Source organism: Camelus ferus, chromosome 15 (genome assembly GCF_009834535.1).
Source record: "Camelus ferus isolate YT-003-E chromosome 15, BCGSAC_Cfer_1.0, whole genome shotgun sequence".
Taxonomy (NCBI): Eukaryota; Metazoa; Chordata; class Mammalia; order Artiodactyla; family Camelidae; genus Camelus; species Camelus ferus.
The window spans coordinates 53,515,740-53,533,001 of NC_045710.1; the positions used below are offsets into that span (position 1 = coordinate 53,515,740).

The 17,262-nt window shown below is 36.7% G+C and overlaps 1 protein-coding gene and 1 long non-coding RNA gene across 4 annotated transcripts in view; one reads left to right on the forward strand and one right to left on the reverse strand.

The window, feature by feature from the left end:
- Positions 1–17,262, forward strand: part of ALMS1 (ALMS1 centrosome and basal body associated protein) — a 139,946-nt gene that overhangs the window by 53,288 nt on the left and 69,396 nt on the right. The gene's annotated exons all lie outside the window — the stretch shown is intronic.
- Positions 1–17,262, reverse strand: part of LOC116669035 — a 37,890-nt gene that overhangs the window by 15,951 nt on the left and 4,677 nt on the right. The window contains exons 2-3 of the long non-coding RNA XR_004326412.1: positions 15,835–15,839; positions 469–545 (exon numbers count right to left, since the gene is read on the reverse strand). This is a non-coding gene — a long non-coding RNA (uncharacterized LOC116669035). The remainder of the gene's footprint in view (positions 1–468; positions 546–15,834; positions 15,840–17,262) is intronic.

Genomic DNA, 17,262 nt, shown 5'->3' on the forward strand with positions numbered 1-17,262 from the left:
TGATCAGATATGTCTCCCAGACATATCTGGGAGTGACTTGATACAGACTTTTCATTCTCTTGACATTGTCTTTCACAGAACAGGAGTTTTTAATTTTAGTGAGTCCAGGTTACCAATTATTTCTTTCAAGGATTGTATCTTTGGTGCTGTGTCTTAAAAGTCATCACCATATTCAAGATCATTTAGGTTTTCTCCTATGTTGTTTTCTAGGAGTTTTATAGTTTTGCATTTTACATTTAGGTCTATGATCCATTTTGAATTAATTTTTTGAAGGGTTTAAAATCTGTGTCTGGATTTGTTTTTTCCACATGGATGTGCAATTTTCCAGGAGCATTTGTAAAAAAGACTTCTTTTACTTTTAGTCCATTGTATTACCTTTGTCCCTTTGTCAAAGATCACTTGACTATTTACGTGGGTCTGTTTCTGAACTGTGTTCTATTACAGGGATATATTTGTCTATCATTTTACTAATACTGCACAGTCTTGACTACTGCAGCTTTATAGTAGGCCTTGAAGTCAGGTAGTGTCAGTCCTCCAACTTTGTTCTTCTCATTCAGTATTGTGTTGAATATTTGGGCCTTTTACTTTTCCATATAAACTTTGGAATCAGCTTGTCAGTATTCACAGAATAACTTGCTGGAATTATGATTGGAGTCGCATTGAGTCTATACGTCAAGTTGAGAGGAACTGAAAATCTTCACAATATTGAGTCTTCCTATCCATAAACGTGGAATATCTCTCCATTTGTTTAGTTCTTCTTTGATTTCTTTCATATATTTTATTTTATAGGGTGCTAATGTAGATGGTATTGTGTTTTTAATTTTAAATTTCACTTATTCTTTGCTGATATATAGGAAAGCAGTTCACTTGTATATTAATCTTGTATTTGGCAACTTGCTGTAATTGCTTATTAGTTCTTAGAGTTTTTTTGTTGATTCTTTTAGATTTTGTACATAGATGATCATGGCATCTGCAAACACAGACAGTTGTATTTCTTCCTTCTCCAGTTGTATACTTTCTGTTTCCTTTACTTGTCCATTGCATTAGCTAGGAATTCTAGTATGATGTTTAAAAGGAGTGGTGATGTTTAACTCATTCCTCATCTTTGTGGGAGAGCTTTTAGTTTCTTACCATGAAATATGATGTTAGCTATAGGTTTGTTGCAGATATTCTTTATTAAGGAAGTTTTCCTCTATTCCTAGTTTACTGATAGTTCTATCATGAATAGGTGTTGGATTTTCAAATTCTTTTTTTGGTGGGGGGGGCATCTATTGATAGAATCACGTGATTTTCTTTTTGGGCTTTTGATGTGCTAGATTACATCAATTGATTTTTGTATGATGAGAACTAGTCTTGCATATGCGGGATAAATCTCACTTGGTCATGGCATATGATTATACTTTGTTGAATTTGATTAGTTAATACTTTATTGAGGATTTTTGTATCTGTATTCAGGAGAAGAGATACTGGTCTATATTCCCGCCCTCTGAAATATCTTTACCCGGTGGTTTTATTAGGCTAATGCTGGCTTCATAGAATGAATTAGAAAGTATCCCTTCTGCTTCTATTTTCTGAAAGAGTTTGTAGGGAATTGGTATAATTTCTTCCTTAAATGTTTGGTAGAATTTACCAATGAACCCACCTGGGCCTCGTGCTTTCTTTTTTAAAGGGTTATTAATTATTGATTCAATTTCTTTAATAAATAGTCGCCTATTTCAGAATGTCATTTTTTTTCTTGTGTGAGTTTTGGCATATTTTATCTTTCAAGGAACTGGTCCATTTCATCTAGGCTGTCAAATTTGTGGCTATGTGGTTGTTCATAGTATTCCTTTATTATCCTTTTAATGTCCATGGGACCTGTAGTGATATCCCTGCTTTGATTTTTGATATTAGTAATTTATGCCCTTTTTTTTTTTTTTCAGTTTGCCTGGCTAGAGGCTTATTGATATTACTGATCTTTTCAAGAAAACCAGGTTTTGGTTTTGTTCTTTTTTTTTTTTCTTTGCTTTCCTTTTTTTTTTTTTTTTTGCTTACTTTGGACTTATTTGTTCTTCTTTTTCTAGTTTCCTAAGGTGGAAATTTGGAATACAGATTTTTAGACCTTTCGTCTTTTCTAATATTTGCATTCAGTGCTGTAAATTTCCTTCTGTGCGCTGCATCCCATAAATTTTCATAAGTTGTCTTTTCTTTTTCATTTAGGTTAATATACTTAAAAACTCCTTGAGATTTCTTCTTTGATTCATATTTTATTTAGAAGTCTTTTAATTTCCACATATTTTGGGATTTTTCAGTTATCTTTGTTGATTTCTAGTTTTATTCCTTTGTGGTCTAAGAGCAGACATTGTATGATTTCTGTTTTGTTTTTTGTTTTTAATTTGTTAAGGTGTGTTTATGGCCCAGAATGTGGCCTGTCTTGGTTAATGTTCCATACGACTTTGAGAAGAATGTGTATTCTGCTGTTTTTGGCTGAAGTAGTTTATGTATGTCCATTATATCCAGTATATTGATGATGATATTGAGGTCAGCTATTTGTTACTGATTTGCTGCCTGATGGATTTGTTTGTTTCTGATGGAGAGGTGGTTATAGTCTCCAGCTATGATAATGGATTTATCTATTTCTTCTTGCAGCTTTCTCAGTTTTTCTCAGGTAGTTTGACACTTTTCTTAGCCACATGCACATTAAGGATTGTTTTGTCTTGTAGAATTGACCCCTTCATCATTATGGCGTGCCATTCTTTATCTCTGATAATGTCCTTTCTTTGAAGTCTGTTCTGTTTATCCTTGTTTTTAAAACTCTTTTTAGTGGTTATTCTAGAATTTGTAAAATATATTTACAACTAGTCCAAGTGTATTTTCAATTAACACTATAGCACTTCATAGATAGTATGAGGTATGAGTACCTTCTAATAACAAAATCCAATTCCTCCCTCTCTTGTCCCTTATATCATTGCTGCCACTCATTTCATACATACATATACACAAGCAATGTTTTGAACAAACTATTATCGGTTAGACCAATTAAGAATAAGAAAAAAGATATTTTTTAACATTTGCTTATTCTTTCTTCTATTCTCTTCCTATCTTTATGTAGATCTGAGTTTCTGACCTGTATTTTCTCTTCTCTAAAGTATTTTTGTTAACAACTATTGCATAGCAGATCTCCTGGCAACAGATGCTCTTAACTTTTGTTTGTCTAACAAAGTATTCCTTTTTCAGTTTGAAGGATAATTGCATAGGGAGGGCATGGAATTCTAAGTTCATGGGTTTTTGTCTCTCAACACTTTAAATATTTCACTCTGTTTTCTTCTTGCTTGCATGGTTTCTGAGAAGTTGGAAGTAATTCTTTGTTCCTCTTTAGATAAGGTTTTTTTTTCCCTCTGACTTCTTTCAGGAGTTTTTCTTTTTTTTTTTACATTTTTAAAAATTGAGTTATAGTCATTTTATAGTGTTGTGTCAATTTCCAGTGTAGAGTACAATTTTTCAGTTATACATGAACATACATATATTCATTGTCGCTTTCTTTTTCACTGTGAGCTACTACAAGATCTTGTATGTTTCCCTGTGCTATACAGTATAATCTTGTTTATCTATTCTACATATGCCTATCACTATCTACAGATATTGAACTCCCAGTCTGTCCCTTCCCACCCCCCTCCCCCTTGGCAACCACAAGTTTGTATTCTATGTCTATGAGTCTATTTCTGTATTCATTTTTTTTAGATTCCACATATGAGTGATCTCGTATGATATTTTTCTTTCTCTTTCTGGCTTACTTCACATAGAATGACATTCTCCAGGGACATCCATGTTGCTGCATATGGCATTGTGTTGTCATTTTTATGGCTGAATAGTATTCCATTTTATAAATATACCACCTCTTCTTTATCCAGTCATCTGTTGGTGGATATTTAGGCCGTTTCCATGTGTTGGCTATTGTAAATAGTGCTGCTGTGAACATTGGGGTGCAGGTGTCATTTTGAAGTAGGGTTCCTTCTGGGTATATGCCCAGGAGCAGGATTCCTGGGTCATATGCTAAGTCTATTCCTAGTCTTTTGAGGAATCTCCATGCTGTTTTCCACAGTGGCTGCACAAAACTGCATTCCTGTCAGCAGTGTAGGAGGGTTCCCTTTTCTCCAACAGCCTCTCCAGCATTTACCGTTTGTGGACTTTTGAGTGATGGCCATTCTGACTGGTGTGTGGTGATACCTCATTGTAGTTTTGATTTGCATTTCTCTGATAATTAGTGATAGTGAGCACTTTTTCATGTGCCTATTGATCATTTGTATTTCTTCCTTGAAGAATTGCTTGTTTAGGTCTTCTGCCCATTTTTGGATTGGGTTGTTTGTTTTCTTTCTTATTAAGTCGTATGAGCTGCTTATATATTCTGGAGATCAAGCCTTTGTCAGTTTCATTTGCAAAAATTTTCTCCCTTTCTGTAGGTTGTCGTTTTTTTTTACTTATGGTTTCCTTTGCTGTGCAGAAGCTTGTAAGTTTCATTAGGTCCCATTTGTTTATTCTTGCTTTTATTTCTATTGCTTGGGTAGACTGCCCTAGGAGGACATTTTTGAAATGTATGTGAGATAATGTTTTGCCTGTGTTTTCTTCTACGAAGTTTATTGTATCTTGTCTTATGTTTAAGTCTTTGATCCATTTTGAGTTTATTTTTGTGTATGGTGTAAGGGAGTGTTCTAGCTTCACTGCTTTACATGCTGCTGTCCAGTTTTCCCAACACCATTTGCTGAAGAGACTGTCTTTATTTCATTGTATATTCTTGCCTCCTTTGTTGAAGATTAGTTGACCAAAAGTTTGTGGGTTTATTTCTGGGCTCTCTATTCTGTTCCATTGGTCTATATGTCTGTTTTTGTACCAATACCGTGATGTTTTGATTACTGTAGCTCTGTAGTATTATCTGAAGTCTGGGAGAGTTATTTCTCCAGCCTCTTTCTTTTTCTTCAGTAATGCTTTGGCAATTCTAGGCCTTTTGTGGTTCCATATAAATTTTATTATGATTTGTTCTAGTTCTGTGAAATATGTCCTGGGTAATTTGATAGGGATTGCATTAAATCTGTAGATTGCCTTGGGCAGTATGACCATTTTAACAATATTGATTCTTCTAATCCAGAAGCATGGGATATCTTTCCATTTTTTAAGTCTTCTTTAATTTCCTTAATCAATGTTCTATAGTTTTCTATGTATAAGTCTTTCACCTCCTTGGTTAGATTTATTCCTAGGTATTTTATTACTTTGGGTGCTATTTTAAAGGGGGATTGTTTCTTTACTTTCTTTTTCTCTTGATTCATTATTAGTGTAAAAAAATGCAACTGATTTTTAAACATTAATCTTGTAACCTGCTACCTTACTGAGTTCTTCAATTAGTTCTAGTCGTTTTTGTGTGGACCTTTTAGGGTTTTCTATATATAGTATCATGTCATTGCATATAGTGACATTTTTATCTCTTCTTTTCCAATTTGGATCCCTTTTATTTCTCTCTTGCCTGATTGCTGTGGCTAGGACTTCCAAGACTGTATTGCATAGGAGTGGTGATAGTGGACAGCCTTGTCTTGTCCCAGATTTTAGTGGGAAGCTTTTGAGTTTTTCACTGTTGAGTACTATGCTGGCTGTAGGTTTGTCATATATAGCTTTTATTATGTTGAGATATGTTCCCTCTAAACCCAGAGGTTTTATCATAAATGGGTGTTGAATTTTATCAAGTGCTTTTTCTGCATCTATTGAGATGATCATGTGGTTTTTGTCCTTTCTCTTGTTGATGTGATGTATTACATTGATTGATTTGCATATGTTGAACCACCCTTGTGTCCCTGGGATGAACTCCACTTGATCATGATGTATAATCTTTTTTATGTGCTGTTGGATTCTATTTTCTAATATTTTGGTAAGGAGTTTTACATCTATGTTCATCAGTGATAATGGTCTATAATTCTCTTTTTTGGTAGTGTCTTTGCCTGGTTTTGGTATCAGGGTGATGGTGGCTTCATAGAATGAGTTTGGGAATATTCCCCTCCTTTTCAGTCTTCTGGAAGAGTTTGAGAAGGACTGGTATGAGTTCTCCTTTGTATGTTTGGTAGAATTCCCTGGTGAAGCCGTCCAGTCCTGGACTTCTATTTGTAGGGAGGTTTTTTTTTTTATTGCTAATTCGACTTTGTTTTTAGTGATTGGTTTGTTGAAGTGGTCAGTTTCTTCTTGATTCAGTCTTGGTGGACTGTATGTTTCCAGAAACTTGTCCATCTCCTCTAGGTTATCCATTTTGGTTCCATATAGTTTTTCATAATATTCTCATATGATATTCTGTATTTCTATTTTGTTTGTTGTAATTTCTCCATTTTCCTTTCTTATTTTGTTTATTTGTGCTCTTTCTTTTTTCTTCTTTGTGAGTTTGGCCAGAGGTTTGTCAGTTTTACTTACTCTTTCAAAAAACTAGCTTTTGGTTTGATTGATTTTTTTATTGCTTTTTTTAATCTCTTTTACTTGTTTCCTCCCTGATCTTTATTATTTCCTTCCTTCTGCTGCCTTTTGGAGTTTTTTGCTCTTCTTTTTCTAATTCTTTTAGCTGGTGGGTTAGATTGTTTATTTGAGATTGTTATTTATTTATTTATTTTGAGGAAGACCTGTGTTGCTGTAAACTTCCCTCTTAGCATTGCCTTTGCTGCGTCGCATGATTTTTGTGTGGTTGTGTTTTCATTTTCATTTGTCTCAAGGTATTTTTTAATTTCAACTTCGATTTTATCATTGACCCATTGGTTTTTAAATAGCATGTGGTTTAATCTCTATGCTTTCCTTTTTTTCTCCTTTGTTTCTCTGTAGTTGATTTCTAGTTTCATGGCATTGTGGTCAGTAAAGATGCTTGAGATAATTTCTAACTTCTTAAAATTGTTGAGGCTTCTTTTGTGCCCAAGTACATGATCAATCCTAGAGAATGTTCCATGTGCCCTTGAAAAGAATGTATATCCTATTTTTGGGGGGTGTAATGCTTTGAAAATATCCACCAACTCTAATTTTTCTGTTGTATCATTTAATTTCTCTGTTGCCTTATTTATTTTCTGTCTGGAAGATCTGTCTAATGATGTTAACGTGTTGTTAAAATCTCCGAATTTTTCTTCATCTTTGATTTTCTGTACTTTGAAATGCTGTACCTAGATAGGGTTTTTTTGTGGGGTTTTTTGACATTTATTCTGCTTGGTGTTCTGTGAACTTCCTGATCCTGCAGTTTGGTGTCTGATATTATTTAGGAGAGATTCTTAGTTGTTGTTTCAAATATTTCTTCTGTTCTTTTCTTTTTCTGGTATTCCCATTGCTTGTATGTTACACCTTTTGCAGTTTTCCCAGAGTTCTTTAATGTTCTGTTCTGCCTTTCTCCCTACCCCACTTAAAGTCTTTGTTTTTCTGCTTTTCAGTTTCAGAGGTTTCTGTTGAGATACTCTTAGCTTCAGGATTCTTATCTTGGCCGTGTCCAGTCTACTAATAAGCCCATCAAAGGCATTCTTCATTTCTGTCACAGTGTTCTTGGTCTCTAGCATTTGTTTTTTGTTCTTTCTTAGTATTTTCATCTCTCTGCTTGCATTGTCCCTGTGTTCTTATATGCTTTCCACTTTATCTATTAGAACCCTTAGCATATTAATTATAGTTGTTTTAAATTCCCAGCCTCATAATTCCAGTATCTCTGCCATATCTGGTTTTGATGCTTGCTCTGTCTCTTCAGGTGGCTTTTTTTTTTGCTTTGTAAGTATGCTGTGTTGTGGGGCCTGTAGCTCATATATTAAATGAAGAGTATTCACATTATGCCTTTCTGAATGAGAAGGCACAAGCCATCCACATGGGGTCAGCATACAGCTCTCTTAGCATCTGAGCTTTCACTTGAGGGAAGAGCAAACCCTGGGTTCATTTTGATTGAAGGCATAATGTCTGTACACTCATACAAGGAAGTAAAGTCACAAAATTTATTACTTATAGGTCCCAAAAGTCAGGGTGAAGTGCACAGTGAGCCAGGGGGAGGGCATTCCTCTGCCCTAGGTCACAAGTGAGTAGAAGATAGAGAGCAGGGTAGCAAGCACCTATTACTTGTAAGGTATTTGGGGCAGAGTTGGCTAACTTTTCATGAGTTCAACTCTAACTGGTTATTTTAAAAGGTGTCCTTGGAAAAACCAAGCAGGAGCTTGTGTCAGGAATCCTAAGCTCAGGTCCTTATCTAACTGTCCAGACTCTGGGTGTGAGCATGGTTGTCATACTGTAAAGCGCTTACGTAGCAACTCAAAATAGCTGTTTTCTCATCACAATTGACCCTGTGATGCCTAGGCATTATTAGTCTTTAGGGAAAATCATGGGCACTGTGTAGATGGTGGAGATATTAAAAGCCGCTGGCAGGGTTTTGGTCACCCAGCACATGAAACATCTGAGCAAAGCAAAAATGCCACTCTCAACAATACCAATAAACAAATGATAGTTTGAAATCCTGTCTGTAACCATCACCTTCCATTTTTGAGGGTCCAGCCAAGAAAATAAATCAAAGCCCATGGATAAGATTAAGGTAGGTATTTGATCTAAAACTTGGGTGAGATTATGGAATACTTGTACCTGTTGGGGCATCTTTTGTAAATTTGTCTGAATTTGTCCAGAATTATTCATGTTGATGCAGAAAGAGGTGCCCTTTACAGTGCCCCCCATCCCTTGGCCAGTACGTAATCTAAAGCTAAATGGTTTTTCAAAACCGTCTGCCCTAAAGAATCATGTTGTTGTTGCAATTAACGCTGGGCTCTGGTGTATGTAACAGCCCAGAGTGTTCAGCCTGGGTGGCTGACAGACTGGTGTTTGCCTTAATAATTTGTTGTTGCATGCCCATTGTGGTGGTGCCTAAACTAACCCAGTTCCCATGAGGGATAATAGCAGACCCACTCCCAATGTAGCAGAGATGAAAACTGCACACTTTTGATATGAAAGGGCAGAAAGAGACAGTTGGGAGTCCTATTCAATGATACGTAAAGGTAGTCCCAGGGAGACTAAAGTACCTTGATATGAACAGACAGGACTTTCTGAGGGGGAAAGGCAAGGGGGCAAACCCCTTTGCCTCCACTGGAAGTTGAGGAAAGGAGAAGTGCATATATGGGGAACCGTGTATGTGTGATGGCTCCAGGTTACTGGACCCATGGTGGACACTAACTGTTGTCACATTGGGATGCCCAAGTGAGTTGAGGTCCCCTCAGGCAGTTAAGCATGAGGCCTAAGACCAGGGAAATTGTGCTCCTTGGGATATGATACAGGTCATATTTATCCATGTGGTGTCACAGGTGGAATGTGTTGGTGCCTGGGCAAATATGAAGGATTATAAAGGGTGTGTCGAGGCTCCTGCCAGATGCCACCTACTGTTTTGCAAAGTGTTGCAGAGGAGCATTTGAGCACCATAGAGAGTAGCCAGGCAAGCCACAGGGATGCATGGGGTGCCTTCTTTTCGCCAAATAGGACAGGGGCAAGAAATCAGCCAGATAGGCCACTAACTCATGAAAAAGCATTTGTTGAGTCTGATAGCACACTTACCATTTAAAGCAGCCCAAAAAATGAGCTCTATTTTCTACTTGTTGCATAAAAATATTAAGACTATTGGTGGGCTTAAATGAGAGGATTGTGGAACCTTGAGTGGTGACAGTGGGAAAAGGTCCCCTTGGAGTGGTTGGGAGATGACCCTGTGGCTGCAGTCCTGGAGGGTATATGTATGGGGTGGGGGGTTGGGAGGTGGGTGCTGTGGTGATGGTAGCATTTGCAGCCAGGGACTGGTCCTCCCAACAGAAATTAAATTCACTAACCCTCAGTAGGTTGCATAATGTAGATCGGTCTACTGGGTGTGGTGAGGGCAAGCAATTAAGTGAAGCATTTAATCAGGCCCCCATAAGGTTATGAGGCTCAATATATACCTTGGTCTATCAAAATTCAAAGTTGTAGTGGAAAGTAGCCTGGCAGTCACAGTACTGCCGCACCCTTGAGTAGCAAGCATAGTAAGCAAAGGAGCCTTTGGCCAAACACAGTTAACTCCACAAAATGCCACTGAATGGAATCATCAGCAGGGAATTTAGATAAACAAGCATTGAGTTCAGCAACTAAGTCCTGGGGAGTGCTCAGCATAACCAGCTATCATGTCTTCTCGGATGTCAGCTCTTCTATAGCAGAGAAGGCTGCGGGGGCAGCATTTGGGATGAAGTTGTATCTCGAGCTTTCATGGGCTGAGGTATTGTCATTTCTCAGATCATTATGTTTGGTACCATCATGGCCTGGGGCATTGTCATTCAATAATGTTGTTGCAGGTAGAGGGAGCCATTTGAAAAGAGCAGTGTAGTGGCTGGTAGCCTTTAAGCATTTGTGCCCTTTGTTCCTTTTAAGATAGAGGGCTTGAACACCCAGCTAGTATTCATATCTGTGGCATTTTGGGCACAGCCCCTCTGAGGCTGACTTCCAGCATGCATCATCCTCCTATCCTGGGGTTCACTTATAGGTGAGTGCTGTGAGCTTCCAGTAACTTTTTAGCGTAGCCTCTCTGGGGGTGAATAGAAGATTTATGACCCAGATGACATAAAAGGCACAGAGTAAGGCCAACAGTAGCAGGCATCTGCATTTTAGAGTTTTGTGTCTGCCTGCTGACTGCCCCACGTGATGATTTGTTAATTGGGCTGTTGTAGGTCAATATCTCATTGGTGACCTCCTCCAAAGTCGGGTAGAGCCAGATATTGTGATTGTATCACCACATGTCATCTTCTAACGTTGCTGGTGTCAACCTGAGTGTCTCTAACCCCCTTTAGAGTTCCACACCATTCCTCAGGTGGGTCCAAGGTCAATTATTTTCACTTCCTTTACGGAGCTATAGTTAGGAGAAATGAGCCATCCACTAGAGCCACTGGAAATTGGAATTTCAGCTAGAATTACGTATCAAGTGGGTAAGTGTGGTCCAGCAGCAACCTAGTGGGTCTGTGTTCCTCCAATAGGCCAGGACTACCTATGACTGGGGAGTCATAGCTAACCACCCGCCCTCAGGTCACCAGTGATTATTGGAAGGCAAGATAATCAACATTTTAAATCTGTAAAGGGACTCAAAATTGTTGGGGAAAATGTAAATAGTATTTTCCTGTGAGATGAAGGCATCAGATTTCCCGGTGATAACTATCTTCCTTTGTGACTTGCAATTTTTTTTTTTTTTGGTAGGGACATACTTTGATTGCTTTCCTTTTTTTTTCTCTTTATCTTTTGTGATATTTTCTTTGTGGCTATCTTGGGGCTTACATAAAACATGTTATGGTTACAGCATAGACAACTGGGATTATGTCAAGTTAAAAAGCTTCTGCACAGCAAAGAAACTATTGCTAGAATGAAAAGGCAAACTATGGAATGGGAGAAAATATTTTCAAACTATATATCTGATAAAGAAGTTAATACCCAGAATGCATAAGGAACTCCCAACCAACCACAGTAGCAAAAAACAAACAAAACCCAAAAAAATCCAACCTGATTTTAAAAATGGGCAAAGGATTTGAATAGACATTCCTCCAAAGATATCCAGCTGTCCAACAAGTAAATGAAAACATACTCAACATCACTAATCATCAGGGAAATGCAAATGAAAACCACAATGAGATGTCACCTCACACTCATCAGGATGGTTGCTTCAAAGAGCCAAAAGATAATAAAGGTTGGAGAGGATTTAGAGAAATTGAAATACTTATGCACAGTTGGAAGAAATGTAAATTTGTGCAGCCACTGTAGAAAATAGTATGGAGGTTCCTCAGAAAGGTAAAACTAGGGTTACTGCATACCATCCAGCAATCCTACTTCTGAGTATATATCTCAAAAGAATTGAAATTAGAATCTTGAAGGCATGTCTGCACTCATATGTTCATTGCAGCATTATTCATAATAGTTAAGATTTCACAATAATCAAGATAATGGAAACAACCTATATGTTTATTGATGGATGAGTGGATCAAGAAAATGTGGTAAATACATAAAATGGAAGATTATTCAGCCTTAAAAAAGAAAGAAATCCTGCCGTATGCAACAACATGGTTGAATGTGGAGGACATTGTGCTAAGTGAAATAAGCCAGTTACAGAAGGACAACTTTGATTCTACTTACATGGGATTTTGAAAATAGCAAACTCACAGAAAAAGAATAGAATGGTGGTTACCAGGGTTGTGGTGAGTAGGAAATGGCGAATTGGTGTTCGGTGGGTATATAGTTTCAGTTATACAAGATAAACCAATTCTAGAGATACTTACTCCACAACATGGTGCCTATAGTTGATAACACTGCATTGTGCACTTAAAAAAGAAATGTACCCTTTGTCAAGAGGGCAGATCTCTAAGTGTTCTTAACACACACACACACAAATATTTTTAAAAAGGAATCTAATGTGGCAAATATGAATGAAAAGTGCTTAAAATAAATATTAATATTTGGTACTCAGCATCATATTTTATAAAATAACATCATGAACAGGTAGGGCTTAAGCCAGCAAAGCAGATAGTTCAGTATTAGGAAATTTATAAACATAAGTTTTATATTAACAGGAGAACTGCAGTCATTTCCATAGGTTCCAAAAAGGTATTTGGGAATAAAAATTAAAAATCTATTCCGAATTAGATATCTTTCTTTGGGTTAGAGTAGAACAGCAATGGCTCAGTATGGTAAAGAATCTGTATTTGAAATCGGCAATCAGCATAATCAAAGATCAGATACTTTTTTTTATACATATAAAACATTTGTAAGTGATGCTACCATAAATGGTCAAGTAGGGAATGCCAGGGCTCCATTTCTGCACAAAAATAACTAATAATCTAGCAAAAATCTGTCAGAATCAACTTTAGTAAAGCTCTGGAACCTAGTTAGAACTTAAAAAAAAAAAGGGAATGATTACTGAAGTAAAAAGCTGTTATACTACAGTAGGAGAGCACTAAAGTATCTTAAATAGTGCCTAACTGTCCCCCAATCTGCAGTAGCTTTGAAAATGACAGATCACACTCCTGATGCAGGTTCCTACTTATAGAGGGTGCAAATACAAATCTTACTCTTTAAAAATTGTTATTAAGTACTTCAGCCCGTTTGACAGCTCCCTAATGGACTGGTGTAGGGGCTTCCCTTTGATTTACTCAACTAGGAGCTTCCCCTGGGCTGAGGCAACTTCCCTGTTTGGCAAAAGCATTTTATGGCCAAAGTATTGGCTGCAGCAGCCTGATTCTAGGGATGACAGTTAGGATAAACAACAGACACACCAAAAAGCTTGGGAAGGAAGCAGTTGAGAAAGGACATAACATGGGGAATAGGACTGTTAAAGGTCCTCCTTATACTGAGAAATTCCCTGTTTATACTGGAAATGCCCGGAGCTGGACTGATTCTCAGAAAAGGGCTGAGGAAGACCCTAAACTTTCATTTCTGGCTGACCTTTCAGGCTTTGCATTGCACAAGCTGTAAGTGAAGGTTAAGGCAGTGTTGTAAAGGATCTGGCTAAGTGTTGGAGTGCTTCAGCATAGAGGAAATCAGAACAGACTGAGAGAAGTTGTTTTTCTTTTTTCTTTTTTCTTTTTTACTGCAAGTGTTTAAGGAAACTGTCAAAATAATAGCTGAGAATTAAGCTAAGGGAACGCAGACTTCAGTGCCACACGCAACAAAGAATAAAGACTTTTTACAGAAAAAGCTTAGAAAAGTATCAAACAATAATCCATAAAAAGCAGCAACACCAAGTTCCAGATGAGGGAGAATCTGATACCCAGAATTGCCACACTATATTTGATATGTCCAATTTTCAACAAATTATGAAACACTTAAAGAAGCAAAGTATGGCTGTTCTCAGGGGGAAAAAGTACAGTTGACCCTTAAACACAGTGTGGGGGTTAATCCACATATAACTTGTATTCAGCTTTCCATTTCTGTGATTTCTCTTCATCTTTGGATTCATCCAGCCATGGACATGCAGTACTGTAGTGTTTACTACTGCAAAATATTTGCATATAAGTGGACCTGCATAGTTCAAATCCACGTTGTTCAAAGATTGACTGTAATTAATAAAAACTGTCCCTGAGAAAGCCTAGGAATCATAAGAAAAAGATTTTAAATCAACTTTCTTAAATATATTCAAAGAGCTAAAGAAAGCTGTGGTCAAAAAAATAAAACCAAGAAAAGGATGTCTCACCAAGTAGAGATGTCAGAAAAGGCATAGCAGTTAAAAAAAGGATCCAGACTGAAATTCTGCAGCTGAAAATAAAATAACTGAACTCAAAAATCCTCTAGAAGGTTTCAGTAGCAGATTTGAGCAGGCAGTAAAAGGAATCAGTGAACTTGAAAATAGGTCAGTTGGTCTTTATCAAGCTTGAAAGCCCAGAAAGAGAAAAGAATGAAGAAAAATTAACAGGGCCATGAGATACCACCAGCATACCAACATATATATATCATGGACGTTCCGAGGAAGAGAAAAGAAGGAAAGGAACAAAAATAACATTTGATGAAGTAATTGATGAAAACTTCCTAAATTTGATGGAAGACATGTATTTATACATCCAAGAAGCTTAATGAACTCCAAGCAGCATGAACTGAAAGAGTTGCACACTGAGACACTTTAGAGTTGATCCTTGAACGATGTGGCTTAGTTCACCTAAAATTATGTCCTCAGAGTTCACCCATGTTGTAGCATGTGTCAGTTTCCTTCCTTTTTAAGGCTGAATAATACTCCGTTGCGTATGTGTACCACATTCGTATATCCATTCATCCATGAATAGACACTTGAGTATCTTTTGGCTGTTGAATAATGCTGCTGTGAAAATGAGCATATGGAAATATCTCCTCAAGACTCTGCTTTTTAGTTCTTTTGGGTATAGACCCATAAGTGGAATTGCTAGATCATATGGTCATTCTGTTTTTGTGTTTTTGTGTTTTTGTGCACTGCCATACAGTTTTCCATAGCAGGTGCACCATTTGAAATTCCCATCATTAGTGCACAAGGATTTCAATTTCTTCACATTCTTACCAACATTTGTTATTTTCTGTATTTTTTTTCGTAATAGCCATCCTACAGGTATAAAGTTATATATCATTGTGCTTTTGATTTGTATTTCCCTTATTAGTGATTTTAACATCTTTTCTTGAACTTGTTGGCCAGTTGTATATCTGTTGAGAAATGTCTATTTATAAAGACCTTTGCCCATTTTTGAACTGGGCTCTTTGTTTTTGTTTGAGTTGTGAGAGTTCTGTTCTAGATATTATTCCTTTATGAGATATGTAATTTGCAAATACTTTCTCCCATTCTGTAGGTTGCCTTTTAACTCTGTTGATTTTGTACTTTGATGCAGTTTTAAATTTTGATGTCCAGTTTATATATTTTTACTTTTGTTTGCCTGTCCGTTTAGAGGCAATTTTTATGTATGGAGTGCTAAGTCATTCTTCCACACATGGGTATTTAGTTGTCCCAGCACTTTTCACTGAAAAGACTATTCTTTCCCGATGAATTTTCTCAGCCTCTTCGTCGATTCATCATAAACGTTAGTATTTATTTCTGGAGTGTCAGGTCTATTCTCTTGAGACCTGTGTGTCTGTTGCTGTGCCAGTACCACCCTGTTTTGATTACTGTAACTGTGTGGTAAGCTTCACAATCAGAAAGTGAGTCTTCCAACTTTGCAACTTTGTCATTTTCTAGATTGTTTTGGCTACCTTGGGTCCCTTGAATTTCTGTAAGAACTTTAGGATCTGCTTGTCAGCTTTGGGTGGGTGGAGAAGCCGGCTGGCATTTTGCTAGGAATTACCTTGAATCTATAAATCTGCAGATCAATATAGGAAATATGCCATCTTAGCAACATTGTCTTCTAATCCTTTGGGCCAGTTTTCCTTTTATTTTAATCTTTTGTAATTTCAACAATGTTTTGTGGTGTATTAGTCTTATATTTATTTTGATAAATTTTGTCTTAAGTATTTTCTTCTTTATGCTATTGTAAATGGAATTGTTTTATTTCATTTTGGGATTGTTTGTTGTGTATTGAAATACAGATGACTTTTGTGTATTGAGCTCATATCATGCAACTTTAATGGATTTGTTTATTAATCCTTTTTGGTTTTGTATGGTTTCCTCGGGATTTTCTGTATAGAAGATCATATCATCTGCAAATAGAGATAGTTTTACTTCTTCCTTTCCTTTCTGGATTTCTTTAAATTGCTTTCCAGATTGCCCTGGCTAGAATGTTCAATATGATATTGAATATAAAAAGAAGAATGGACATCCTTTGTCTTGTTCCTGTCCTAAGGAAAAAGCATCTGGTCTTTGACCATTTAGTACAATGTTAGCTGTGCATCTTTTGTAAATGCCCTTCATCTGGTTGAGAAAGTCCCTTTTATTTATAGTTTGCTGAGTGGTTTCCTCATGAAAGAGTGTTGGATTTTGTTGAGCTGAACCAGTAGTATCTTTTAAGAGCCTGTTCCATATCTAATGATAACATTGTTGGGATGTAACAAAAGTTTTTACGGCTTTTCTGGAAAAGGTTATATGAAAATAGTAAAATTTATTTGCCAGAGAAAAGCAACAAATAATATACAAGGAAACTCCCATAAAGTTATCAGCTGATTTTTCAGCAGAAACTCTACAGGCCAGAAGGGAAGTGGCATGATATATTTAAAGTGATGAAACGGAAAAACTTACAACCAAGAATACTCTATCCAGCAAGGTTCTCGTTCAGATTTGATGGAGAAATCAAAAGCTTCATAGATAAACAAAAACTAAAAGAATTCAGTACCACCAAACCAGCTTTGCAACAAATATTAAAGGAACTTCTCTAGTCATCAAACAACAAGAAAAGAAAACAAAAAAGAAGAAAGAAAAAAAAGACCTAGAAAAGAATGCTTTGGCAATTTAGGGTCTTTTATGATTCCATATAAATTTTGGAATTATTTGTTCTAGTTCTGTGAAAAATGTCATTGGTATTTTGACAAGGTTTGCATTGGATCTGTAGATTGCTTTGGGTAGTACAGCCATTTTGATAATGTTGATTCTTCCGATGCAAGGTCATATGGTCACATCTGGCTGCAAAAGAAACGGGAAACTTCTCGTTGATGGTCATGTGACCAGAAGTTGGGGTAAGGGACCTCTGGTACTAAAAGAAAAAAGGTGAGAATACTGGGGGACAACAGTAGTCTTTGCTTTTGTTACTTTAGTGAAAAATTTTTAGAAAAAAACTGTGTAGTCTTAGTTATCATAAGCCATGTCATTCTATAGATAACTGTCTTTTTCTTATT